At 36.8% G+C, this 14,080-nt stretch overlaps 1 protein-coding gene across 1 annotated transcript in view; it reads left to right on the top strand.

Moving 5' to 3' along the window:
- Nucleotides 1-7,749: 7,749 nt before the first annotated feature.
- CASK (calcium/calmodulin dependent serine protein kinase) overlaps nucleotides 7,750-14,080 on the top strand; it is a 149,938-nt gene continuing 143,607 nt past the window's right edge. The window contains exon 1 of the mRNA XM_010163449.1: nucleotides 7,750-7,855. The gene's annotated coding sequence lies outside the window, so the exon portion shown is untranslated. The remainder of the gene's footprint in view (nucleotides 7,856-14,080) is intronic.

The following is a 14,080-nucleotide window of genomic DNA, read 5'->3' as shown; positions in this document are numbered from 1 at the left end:
AGGAGAACACTGTGGGAGACAGTGTCAAGGGCCTTGCTGAAGTCCAGGCAGACAACAGCCTTACCCTCATCCACTAGGTGGGTCACCTGATCATAGAAGGAGATCATGCTGTTGAAGCACAGGACATGCCTTTCATGAACTGGCTGAGCCTCATTCCCTTGTTGTCCTGCATAAGCCATGTGAGCGCACTCAAGATGAACTGCTCCGTGATCTTCCTCGGTACCGAGGTCAGGCTGACAGGTCTCTAGTTCCCTGGATCCTCCTTCTGGCCCTTCTTGTAGATGTGCATCACATTGGCAAGCCTCCAGTCTTCTGGGACCTCCCCTTTTAGCCAGGGCTGTTGATAAATGATGGAGAAGCTTGGCAAGTTCCTCCGCCAGCTTCCTCAGTACTCTTGGATGGATCCCATTTGGGCCCATAGACTTGTGAGTGTCCAGGTGGTGTAGCGGGTCATAAACAGCTTCCTCCTGAATTATGGGGGGTTTATTCTGTTCTCCATCCCCATTTTCCAGCTCAGGGGGCTGAATACCCTGAGGATAACTGGTCTGGCTATTACGGACTGAGGCAAAGAAGTCTTTAAGTACCTCAGCCTTTTCCTCATCCTTGGTGGCAATGTTGCCCCCTGAATCCAATGGAGGATGGAGATTCTCCTTGGCTCTCTTTTTGTTGTTAATGTGTTTGTAAAAACACTTTTGGTTATCTCCAACAACAGTGGCCAGATCGAGTCCTAGCTGGGCTTTTGCCTTTCTAATTTTCTCTCTGCATAACCTAACGAGATCCCTGTACCCTTCTTGAGTTGCCTGCCCCTTCTTCCAGAGATGGTAAACTCTCCTTCTTTTCCTGAGTCCCAGCAAGAGCTCCCTGTTCAGCCAGGCCAGTCATCTTCCCCTCCAGTTCATAGTGCAGCACATGGGGACAGTCTGCTCCTGCACCTTTAAGAATTCCTTCTTGAAGAACATCCAGGCTCCCTGAACCCCTTTGCCTTCAGGACTGTCTCCCAAGGGACTCTCTCAACCAGTGTCCTGAACAGGCCAAAGTTTGCCCTCTGGAAGTCCAGTAGCTTGCATGTGAAGAAAGTTATTCATGACTGGTGCTGAAATCTTACTTCATGATAATAGAACAGAGAATCCAGTGAGCATCTTGTCTTAATGTCCTTCCTTTCCCATCCCCTCAATATCCCAGCCAGTCAATGTAAAATAAGAGTTGTTTACAAACTACAGATAGATTAAAGATATTTTTACGTATTGGCATCTGTTTATAGCATATGTGTGCCTAAGATTTGGGATAGATACCTCATCTATTAAAATAATAACAATTTCTTATAAATCATGTTTTATCACTTAGCTAATACTTTTCAAATTCTTCTTTCAATATTTTCTCTTTTCAATATTTCCTTCTTTCAGTATTTTTCAAATCCTGTTATTTAAAAAATGCTTACTGTTTCCAGATCTTTTCTTGACTTTAGTTTCACTGTTTTATATGATCTGTTTCCAACTCTTACCGCTCTACTCAGTAGCCTTTTATAAAATCGTTGGAAAAGAAAATCTACATTGTACTCAAATATTATGTAAGCACTATATTGAGTACTTCCAAAGGTGATCATATCTCATAAAAATGACCATGAAGGCAAAGACAGATTTGTGAGTTGGTTTTTGTTGTGGGGTTGGTTTTTGGGTTTTTTTTGCTTACCTCAGAACCACAGCTTCCACCATATTCTTTTTTATGTTGGGTTAATACTAGAAAGTTTGTATTCATATTGGGCTGAGATCCAGTGAGCTTCTGTCTTGTGCTTTGTTCTTTGTATGTTTTATCTTAGAGCTGAGTTAAAACATAGACTTGGTTTTGAAGATGTGAACTGTTGAAGCATACCTCTGATACCAACATTGCTGCTTGGCAACTCAGTTTTGTGATTTCTACTAAGATATCTAATTTTCTAAAGAAGTAGCAGATCTTCAACCCAAATGTTCTTCTGTGCCACAGTCATAATAATGCAGTATTTAAAATTTTCCTTTGAGAATAAAACAAAAAAGATCTATCCAACATTGCCTGTGATGGCTTTTTAAATGTGGATGCCCTCTAATCCAATGTACTAGTTCACAGAGAGCTTCAATCACTGTTTTAAGCTGCAGTTCTGTGTGCAAATGAGCTGATATAGTGACTAACTGCAGGTTTAATTAATCTTGGAAATACTTAATTTTCAAAAGAGGTTCACTTCAATCAAAAGGAAAATTAAAGAACAAGTATGTATTATAAATGGCATGGATAAGTGAAGAGGGGGGGAGATCTGTCTCTTTGAATGGAGTTGTAATCTGCTTTCCAATATTTTTGGTAAATTTCAGTACAGCTGTTTTGGGAGTATTAACCACATTAGTACAAAACCATGTCGTCTGCTGCTTAGGGAAGCAAATGCATAGCCTTTAAATGAAAAAAGAACCACAAACCAAAAACAAAGAACCACCCCCTCAAATCTGGGCATATATGTCTTTTCTTATGTAACTTTGTCTGGATACATTTATAGTATCCTAATATAACAAACTGACATAATCCCTTTTGGGAAACATTGATCTTCTGTTTAAATTGTTGAATAAAGGTAACTTTAAGACCTGTATTGTATGTTTCAAGTTCTTAATTTGTAAGCCCTGTTAAATAAGGAAAAGGAATCTAAGGCCTTTTACTTCTAAGTGGAAGCTTAATTTTTAAAGGAAGACTCTGTTCATTGGAAGAGATGTTGTTCACTATTGTTGGTTTTACTGACAAAATGTCCAACTTGTATCTCTTACTTTTTTTTTTTTAAAAAAAAACAAAACTTAAATGAATGAAACTGCATTTGAGAGCCTAAATGCATTGTTTTATATTAAGTTCCTCAAAAAATTGTGACTCACTTGGGAGAGATGTTGAGCAAATTATTGGTGATCTGATATGTAAATGACTTAAAATCTCAAGTTTTGGGATTCTGAAGCATAGGGATTCAGAAAGTGTCTTTGTAACATTCATCAGTAGGAATTCCATTCATACAGGTCAGCCCATTCAGGACATGGGAAGGGAACAGGCTGTAGTTACTGGTTGCAAGTATTTGTGCGCGTTAGGAATCAACAAGGTATATTTTAATTGCAACCAGTTCTCATTCTTGCACACCAACATGGATTGGAAGAAAGGGGAATGGAAGCAGAACAGACAGATAAACCAACAAGATTCTAGTATAAAAAAAGTAAAGTTTGCAAAATATCGGCTTATGATCTTTATCCTTGAAGTCCTAATGGTGTACACTAAGAAAAATAACTTAAAAGTGAAGGACATGATAAAAAGGATTTGAAGGTCTCAAATTTTTAGGATTTTATTATGATTCAAGTGGTGTACTCCAGAAAGAGAGAGTAGTTAATAATTTATTTTCTTCAAGTTTGTGTCAAGCTAATGTAAAATTTACTGTTCTGTGTTAGACAGTAAAGCTAATCACCAAAAAATAGTTTCACTAGGGTTAAGGTTACATCAGGACCTGCCCTGCTTTCTTAATCACCAAAAAATAGTTTCACTAGGGTTAAGCAGGACCTGCCCTGCTTTCTCGAAATTTTGGAAGCATGAAAAGAACTGGTATGAGGCACCTCTTCAGCATTCCTATCCACTTTCTTATGGCCTACATGCAATCGATAACCTCCTTAATAATGTATTGTAATACTTTGATTTCCCTCTGCAGTAGATGGCAAAAATCAGCATGCATCCCAACTTCAGTTTAAGAAAATACATTTTGCTTTTTGGTGTACATTAGAGGTGGGAATCAAAGTATTGTAGGTGTTAGAATGTGCTGCTGCCAATGCTGACAGAGTATCAGTGAAGAAAATCATCTGTCCTGTTGTGTCCATGCTCTACTGCAGTGAAAGATTTTGAAAGCTTGTGGGGGGAGTGGGAGGTTGGGTCTGAAACCAAAGGTTTGTGTTACCTTAGCAGGTGTGTCTGTTAAGCATAGCAGAGAGAAATTAAATATAAAACACATTATCATTTTAGTTTGTATGGCTGTTACAAGATGAAGCCTTTGTATGCAACTTAACTCAATTCCTCTGTTTTAATAAATAAACAAACAAATAAGAAGTCTAATCTATCTGTAACAGTTTTGATGATCTGTATCTAGCATTACAGTTGTTCCTTTCCCAATCTGCGTCACCGCTGTGGTTTAGATCTGGATAATTGGAACTGCAGGATTAGTAAAATGAGCTATAGAAATGGTCATTTAGTGAGGTTGTGATCTGTGTTTCCTTAGTGGCAGACACAACTGTTGAGTAGCTCCTTGTCTCATTTGAGAGGTGAAATATTGTAGTCCTTTTCCTGGCTGAGAAGTGTGTGATTTTAGTGATGAGACTGAGGGTGGCATGAAAGACTTTTGTTACTTAACGTTCAGATAAGGTTTGAAAATACTGTGTTATGAAGCATAGGTTTTTGTTTTCTCACTCAGATTAGACAGTATCACCGTGGACTATTACCACTTTATTTGTAAAATTGCTGTGTTTCACTGCAGCTGTGAGGAAAAAGTCAAAAAGCTAACTGAACTATAATTCATTTAAAAATTCCTTTCTCTTAAGTGGCACGTGAGAGCAATGGTGTCTGCTTGATGGATGAGGGCACCTCTTGCGAGTTTTAAAGTTGAATTGGAAAATTCAAGCTTTTATTGTGCTGCTGTTGTAATGGAAGGTATTAATCTAATGTGTTGTTATAACATATACTGTTTTGAGGCTGTACATGGCTTGAATATGAGAGAATGAGTTTTGGAAAAGTTGCAAATCTGAGGCTTGTAAATAGCTAAATCTTCAGGTTATGTTTAAAAATCTTTTGATTTCTATATGAGATTCTAAATTGGTGTATTTTTTCAGTAGACTGAGTGGGCATCACTGAATCCTTTTCTTCTGTGCTTTACAGCAACTTTGGTTTACTTAAGAGTCTTTGGCATTCCTCATTCTAAGTAGAGAAGGCTCTGTTAAAACCTCAGCTAAGTTTCAGTATGACCATAAATACTGAGACTTTGCAGATGTCTCTTGTACCCTCTGTGTTACAGAACTGAATAAAATGCTTAATTTTTTTTTTTTTGTCCTGGACTTAATATGCAGGAAGCAAATTATTCCAGTCAGGGTTCTAAAATGTTAATACATAATGGAAAGAAAAAATAAGTTGCAGTTACAAGAGAGAAAAAGGTGAGGGTAACCACAAGTCTGATCCCTCTTAGAGCTGCAGTTTGTATGCGCCTTTCTGATTTATGATCCCTCCAACCATCTGTCCTTGACTGCTGTATGTATGTACACATATTCAGGTGGCTGGGCAAACTCTCCAGCCCAGACTTGAGGAAACTAGGAAATCTGGCAGTACCTTGGTCAACAGCAAGAAATATTTATATTCATAGAGTTTATGTGAATGAACAGAAGTCAGGGGTCTACCCATAAGTAAGGATATGGTCTTGTCAGGCATCTCTACACTCCAGTGATCTACCATTCTCTATCAGATTATGTTAAAAGCATTATTTAAGGTCTTCAGAAAGACTTTCTGTGGAGAAAGAAACAATGAGAATGAAAAGAAAAAGAATAATTTTAATGAAATACATTTATCTCTAGTAATTTGAGGCAATTGTGAATGAAAACTAGTATTGACCATGTTATTCCAAAGCTGTGGTTTAGATTTTGAAATGTTTTTGACTTACCATAATTTAAATGTGTTTTTATACTATTTTATCATAATTTTACTTTGACAGATGCTATAAAAGTAGGCAGAGTCTTGGGATAAGAAGGTGACACTGATCTATATAAAATAGAACTTTTTAAGAAAAGATTACTTTTTGAAATGTTGGGGGAAGATTTCAAGTCAATAGCTGCAGTCCTTCCAATACCAAATGAAGTCAGTTGAGCCTTTTGCATTTACAGATATAAGTGGATTTCTATATATTAGAGTCTTAATTGAACATATTTTAAAAAATATTTGTGATAATTGTTGGTCAAAAATCAGATACTGAATAATAGTGGGGTGTGGATTTAGAGGAGCACATAACTATCAGGATGGGGCATTTCACTGTATGTTAGGAATAAGAAAACAGGTAAGAAAACCAGGTGGTTTTTTGTATAGTTAGTTCTGTTTGTGCACATCAGCATGATTCACATGTATATAGTTGTGCTAATAAATATTTTCCTTGTTTATGAATGTGTAGATTGTGATTCATTGACTGGTTTTGGTATTCATGTTCTGTGTCAGAAATGATTCTATTTCAAGAAATCCTTGCAAGTATGATGTTTAAAATGTACAGAAATTTGATTTTAGCTATGGGAGTAAAAGTTTGGTAGTGTGATGAATTATATTCTTTGAATCATACCAAAAGCCAGTCGTAAAGGTTTGTAAGTGCCCTCAGAGGGCCATGTCTCCCTTTTCAGGGAACCTTTTGTTTTGAGAACTGTGTTGCTTTGCAGTCTCATTGCTCAGAAACCTGTAAACTTACTTCCAGGTTAGCTTACAGGTTTTAATGGAATAATTTTTCTTTTAAGTTATATTTAAGCTTTTATTTCACTCAGCAGGTGAATGTTCTCTCAATAGATGAACTTCTGAACAAAGACTCTTTCCACCTTCAAATTTTCCCTTACATCTTTTTGAGAAGACTTTAGAATTAATTTCTTTAGAACTATGTCAGTCATAAATAAATAGCAATAAAAAAAATTGACGTGCCATAGCTATTGCAGTCTTGAAACAATCCTGTTTTCATAACCTACTAATTTTTCATGTTTGAATGCTTGACTCACCATAATTATCTGATTGCATTGTCCGTTGTTAATACTGGATGGAAGATTACATATTTTAAGTCAAGGCATCAAGAACTTAAATCATCTACTAAAAGAAGCTCCCAAAAATGCATCTTGGTGATGATGGTTTTTAAAACGTTGCCAATGTTCTAACTTAAGTTTTGGCAAATGTAATTTTGATTTTGAAAAATAACTAGCTTTTTATTAGTTATTAGTTGAGTGCAATATTAACATCTGTCTGAACTAATATTAATAAATCTTTTTTCTCTGTAATTTTTGTGGGAATTCTTAAAGATGAGAGAAATTACAAGCTTTTGAGGAATTTTGAAGTATTGCAATGGAGGTTGTTTAATAGTTTTGAATAAGCTCAAAATAAACCTAGACGGTGTAAAATAAATAGGCAAATAAATCCAAACAACATGACTTAACAATTCTGTTACTCTTATCATTGCTTTGAATTAGTATCTTTTCAGTTATTTTAAATAATAATAATTTCTAAACTCTAGCTTAGGACTGAAAGCAAGAATGCGTTTCTCACCTTTTTTTTTCATCCTTCCCCAATTCCACCTGGTTTGTCAGCCAAACTTTGAAGTCACTCCTGTCAGGCTTTGTTTTTGAAGTCAACAAGATGAATAAGGAATAAGGACTGCAGAATGTGATCTATTAGAGTATAAAGTGAGGATAATACCTAAGTTAGAAGCAGTTTAGGAAGCTCAAAATTCATACTATGATCTTTTGTGTGGTAAGAGAATATGTCTTTAATATAGGAAAATAAGAAACTCATTTGTTGTTCTTTACTCTGTAGTTATAGTTATTAATTTTACATTTAATGGGCAGCAAGAATGAGAGGTATAAGCTTCTGTGCAAATACTACACTTGAATGTTGGAATCTAAACTTTGTTTAGAAATAACAGAAGTATAGCTCAATGCATAGAAGAGAATGGATTATTTATTGCTGGTTTTTTTCTGTGTGTGTTTCAGGGGTCCATTCAGCGTTGTGCGGCGATGTATCAACAGGGAAACAGGGCAACAGTTTGCTGTAAAGATTGTCGATGTAGCAAAATTCACTTCAAGTCCTGGATTAAGCACAGAAGGTAAGAATGAACAATTAAGCAAATCAGGAAAAGATTTTTTATTGGTTCCTTACTACTTAGTAAAAGCCAATATGCATTATTTGTCTGCCTTCTCTTAATGTTAGATTGCTCTCTGGAAACATGCTGAGTGTTTTTTAAAGCAATGTGAAGGGCAGTGCCCTGTGCTTACAGTGCATGTCTTTTTGGAGTTGTTTTTCAAGATTGAATTAATTGTTTATTAGATTCAGTTATCTCTAATTCATTTAGATAGAAATGCCTTTGCAAAGAAAGTGATTACCGTTACTTCTACAACCTTCTAATAGGCTCACCTTATTTATTAGGCTGATATATGCATCTGGACAGGTTTGTATGCATGCAAGCCACTGCGAGGCTGAATAGATGAACTGATAAGGAAAGATTCAAGTTTCCCTTAGAACCCCAACTGGCTCTACTGGAAGCAAGCTGTGAAGACAGTCTCTGCAAAATGTTTTGGCTCTGACAAAGGGCAAAATTGTAGCTGAGAAGGAAGTGTTTTGAATATAGCTTTTGGACTACTTCTAGCACTGACATAGAAACTGCTTTTGAGGGTGGTGTCATGCAGCTGAGCAGCAAGATTAGTCAACACATTATTTCCCAATTTTATAAATGTAAACAATACTCTTTATAGGTTTCAAAATGCAATTATTTGAAGGGTATTTGACTGTCATTTTAATAATTACTCATTCTAAGAATAATTACAGTATTAATTTTAAAATTGCTGTATCTTGAATTTCTTAGAACCCATAATAATGAAATAATTATGTAATTAGTACTAAACAGAATTTATACAGCAGATAATATATAATTTAAAAGTTGACCTGGATTTTTTAATAAGTAATCATAACCGGTTGAAAAGTGTTCCTGAAGTAACATTGCTGTAATCTTTTCTCTCACTTTACATTCTACTTCCATAGTACAAGAGAACACAAATGTGAACGACAAAGTAAGACCTATGCAAATAAATCTTTTTATGAAAAATTAATTTCAACTTCCTGTCATTTAAGTCAATAAATACGGTTTTTCACTTAAAACTTAATTCCTCTTTGCAAATACAAAATAGAGCTTAGTGCCGACTTGATTAAAATCTTTACTGAAATAAACTAATATTGTTAAATATGTGAATCTTGTTAGGTAGTACATATTATTGTACCCTTTTTCCTGAAAAAATACACATAATTTATGCACATCTTAGTCATCTCAAGTCATAGAGGATATTTACTAACAGAGAAAAACTTCTGTACAGACTTGTACTTATGCATCCCTTCTGCTTAATCTGGACAAAAGCTGCTTGGTCCTTTAAAGCTGTCATTTGAATCCCATCTGTACCGGGAGCTCATAACCATTTAGAATGCAAGTTTCAATGAAAATTAAACTTTAAAATATTTTAAATTCGTAATAGAACTTTTGAATTTAGGAAAAACATTTACAGGTAGTGCTTGTGGTTCAGCATAAACCACAGAACCCAAAAGGCAGGCTGCAGTTGATACTATTTCTTCCCAGCAGAATAGCAAAATTATGCCTGCTAGGTAATTGGGATGTCCTGTGGTGTACTGAATACCTTACAAAAGTCTTGTAAATAACTGTCCTAGGTTTGTTTTGTGGGGTTTTTTGCTGATGGTAAGCCTGTCATTGAAATGTTCATCCAGTTGCATCCTCAGTCAGTTGCTCTGAACCTGATACTGCTTTCCAAACCATATCTCCCAAACTGTAATGAAAAAGGTTTAAAATCTCATACCATTTCAGTCTTGTCTGTCCCTTTACTAAATACTTAGTTGCATGCATATGGCAGTTTGAGTATGACGACTTACATGCTTACATTTGTTAGTTAATTATGTGAAGTATTCAGTAAAGGAGATGTCTAAGATCTCTCTGCTTTGTGTCAATCAGAAACAAACCTGAAGCACCTAAGAGGATAACGTATTGTTAGTGTTCATTGCCTCTAAGTGTATTTACACAGATTTGGGTCCATTCCATCAGGGCCCAAAAGTGCTGATGGAGCTGAGAGATATCACAGTAAGGTCACTCTCGATAATCACTGAATGATCATGGTAACTGGGAGAGCTGCCTAGGGACTGGAAGGGAGCCAATATCTCTCCTGTCTTCAAGAAGGACAAGTGATGGAGCAACTAATCCTGGAAACCATTTCCAGGCATATGAAGAACAAGGAAGTCATCAGTAGTCAGAAAGGATTCACCACAGGGAAATCATGCTTGACCAACTTGAGAAACTTCCAAGATGAAACAACTAACTGGTAGATGAAAGAAAGCAGTGGACGTTGTCTGTCTAGACTTCAGGTAGGTCTTTGACACTGTCTCCCATAAGATCCTTATAGAGAAGCTGATGGAGCATGGGTGGATTGAGCAGACAGGTGGATTGAAAACTGGGTGAACATCTGGGCCTAGAGAGTGCTCATCAGTGACACAAAGTCTAGTTAGAGGCCAGTAAGTAGTGGTGTACCCCAGGGGTCAATCTCGGCTCCAATCCACTTCCGTGTATTTGTTAATGATCTGGATGATGGAGCAGAGTGCCCCTTTAGGAAGTTTGCAGATGACACAAAAATTCAAGGAGTGGCTGATAGACCAGAAGGTTATGCTGCCATCCAGAGGGACTTCGACAGGAAGGACAAATGGGCTGACAGGACCCTCATGAAGTTCAACAAGGGGAAGTGTGCAAAGTCCTGTGCTTGGGGGGAAACAACCCCATGCACCAATACATGCTGGGGGCTGAGGAGTTGGAAAGTATCTTTGCAGAAAAGGCCCCATGAGAGCATCCTGATGAACACCAAGTTGAACATAAGCCAACAATGTGCCCTTGCCACAGCTCACAATATACTGGACTGCCTTAGGAGGCATGTTACCAGCAGGTAGAAGGAGGTGATCTTTCCCCTCTACTCAGCACCGGTGAGGCCACACCTGGAGTGCTGTGTCCAGTTTTGGGCTCCCTAGTACAGGAGAGACATGGAGCTACTGGAGAGAGTCCAGCGAAGAGCCACCACTAAGATGATGAAGAAACTGGAACATCTGTCTTGTGAGGAAAAGCTGAGAGAGCTGGGACTGCTCAACCTGGAGAAGGGAAGACTCAAGGGGGATCTCATCAATGTGTACAAATACCTGAAGGGAGAGTGCAAAGAAGATGGAGCCAGGCTCTTTCAGTGGTGCCCAGTGACAGGACCAGAGGCAAAGGGCACAAACTGAAACACAAGAGGCTCCATCTAAACACCAGGAAACATTTTTTTTCACTGTGAGGATTATTAAGCCCAGGCACAGGTTGCCCAGAGAGGTGGTGGAGTTTCCATCCTTGAAGATATTCATATGCCATCAGGATATGTTCTTGGGTAACTGGCTCTAGGTGGCCCTGCTTGAGCAGGTGGATTGGACCAGATGACCTCCAGAGGTCCCTTGCAATCTCAACCATTCTGTGATTCTACAAATGCAGCTTCATAACTTCTTTGATGGGTGGATGGCTCTCTTGTGAAGAGCCTGGGAGCAGCTAAGCAGGGTATTATCTGGGCTCCCCCCTGCCCCACACCCTCCATTGTCTCTCTGTGCTCCTTTGTGGGTATGCAGATGAGGTTTTATCACATAATCTAACAATGTTTTTCTGTTCTAAGACCTTGTTTAATTATAGCTGCCTGCTTGCTTAAGAAAGCAAACTGTTTGAGAGGAGTTTGAGAAAAGCAAGTCTGTTTGAAAAAGAAATCTAGATTGGAGGGGGAAGCAAGGATATTCTTCCTTTGGTGTTCCTGAAGTAGTAAGCAGTGCCTGGAGCTTTTCCCAGTACAATAAGCCAAATGACAAAGGTGTGTTTCTTCACCCTCTTTGCAAAGCAAAGTCATAATTAAATTTATGCAAAGAAACCTCAAAATATGCTTTTTTAAAGATTTATTTTGAGAATGCTCTCAAATCTTCATTCTTAAACATTCTTGCCTTTAATCTCTTTACAAAATGCATAAGGTATGTCTAACTTCTGTTCTGAAGAATGAAAACGCTTTCCAAAACACTTCTGTCTTTGTACACAGTCTGTACTCATCTAATGATTCATGATTCTTGCCAAAAATCTGGAAACAGGCTTCTAACTGTGCTTGCCATAATTCAGGCTGGTTACAAACATTGGGAAGATAATAAGCATCAGCTGTATTTTCAAATATTTTCCTGTTTGGATGCAAACATGTATTCTGTTCTGGTTAGAGCAATCAACAAAACTCAAGATTAATTGCAGCTGAGCTGCAATTTCTGTTAATTCATTGGTCCACAGAGAACCTTCTTTGACTCAAATGCTGGGTTTTGTTGTTTTGTGAATCTAAAAATATATGTCACTGTGATATGATAAATAATGATCCTTGTGCCATATCACTCTTCTGGAACCGCTTTTCATGTGGAAAACTTTCATTCTAACATCTTGCATCAGCAAATATTTATGACTAATACATGAAATATACAGAAGTTGAGAGATCTCCATACGGTGTCATTATATGTGAGAATGGAAATACTTCGAGAGAAAGTTGTTCAAAATATATGGGGTTCCGGAAATTGTCAGTATGTCACTTGCTTGTGAGAATTAGATACTTTGGGTCACAATAGCACATACTAACTCATACAGATGCAAGGGTATCCACCTTTCTTGAGTGTAAGTCAGTCAGTGGGTTTAGTCTAGTTGTAAACACTGCCAAATGGTGGCTGTGTTTTGCAGGGTAAGAGTTGCTTCAGCAGGGAAAAAAATAAAATACCTTGCAATCTTTTTGAGTAAAGAAAATCTTTGGAGATAAGAGAAAAATATGTTAAGAGAAACATTTATCTACCTGATATGAACGCAGATAGAAATACTTGTTTGGAAGCTGTCTGGTAAAATAGTTTAAAGAAAAGATCTTGGCTAATATAGAGAGTAGAATATTGGAGATTTACTGCTTCTCAATGAAGAGAATTATTTTGATTTAAATAAATCAAAGACCTGGAGGTCCTCAGGAGATCTGTTAACTTAATTGAGTTTCTTAAATACTTTCTACATTTTTCTGTTATTCTAGTTCTACCATGTCAGATGTTATTGTGTCAGTTGTCTTCCAGTTTATTAAAATTATTTAACAGAATGAAAGAAATTTGGTACAAACATTAAGTGATTGCCTATACAGTTAAATTTTAGATAAAAATCTACTTTAAAAAAACTTGAATGAACATCCATTATATGAATTCAGTCTTATCTTTAATTTTAATGCTGCATTGAATTTCCTCCTAATTTTACATTTTAAAATTATTACATGTATAACCATTGACTTTAAGAATTTGACTGAGACAACTGTCATTCTCCCCACTACAGAGTAATGGAATGGAAGATTTATGGTTTTAAAACACTTTGATCACTTAACTACCTAGATGATAGAAGGATGCGAACATTGTATCATATCCAACTAAGTACTGCAAGAAACTTGTATTTTCTTAGGGTTATAGCCTAGCAGGTTTGGGGTTTTTAAGTGCCAAAGGCTTTAGGAGAGAGACCTGGTTTTAACAGCTCTGTGTATTACTGCAGTCTGAGCACCCTGAAACAGCACTTTACTGACGTAGCATTTTCCAGCCACAAGTGATTTATTTTAATGAAGACACTTATCAGGGACACCTGGAAAGCCTGCTGGCACTGAATGTATTGTAGGTACTTGATTTCCTAATACGAATCCAATGAACAAATTTACACAGGGACAGTAAGTAAACTGGCAATGTAAATGAAAATACTGTTATCTGTAGTTGGATTACTTAAAATCTATGATGGAGATTTTTCTTGGAGGTAGTTTTTTAAGATCACTTCATATATGTGTAAGATATACGGTATGTTTCTTGGTTGAGGGAGGGGATAGTTGTATGTATTTATTTTGCCTAAAATATTCAGTGGTCAAAATCTTCCAGTTTTTGAAGTTGCTGTAGAAGAAGAAGCCCAATTGCAAATGAGACTAGTGCTAAAAAATAATGTTTTATTCTTTCGGAATGTCTTTGCATTTGTTAATGCACTTAAATGAGAATTTATTTTTAATACTTTACGGAAGTGAGAACTTACTTTAAAGATATATTCTAAGTTCCACAGAAAGCTACTAGAGAGTCAGCGATATGAAACCCAAGCTTCTTAATTTCTTCTGGTTGCCCAGAAGACTAACTAACTAAAGTCAGGTTAAAAAATTTATTGTTTGACTTACTGTGACAGAACCAGTTATTGTAGATTTCTTAA

This window comes from Antrostomus carolinensis, unplaced genomic scaffold (genome assembly GCF_000700745.2).
Source record: "Antrostomus carolinensis isolate BGI_N321 unplaced genomic scaffold, ASM70074v2 scaffold2172, whole genome shotgun sequence".
Lineage (NCBI taxonomy): Eukaryota > Metazoa > Chordata > Aves > Caprimulgiformes > Caprimulgidae > Antrostomus > Antrostomus carolinensis.
This window is presented reverse-complemented; position numbering and strand designations above follow the sequence as displayed.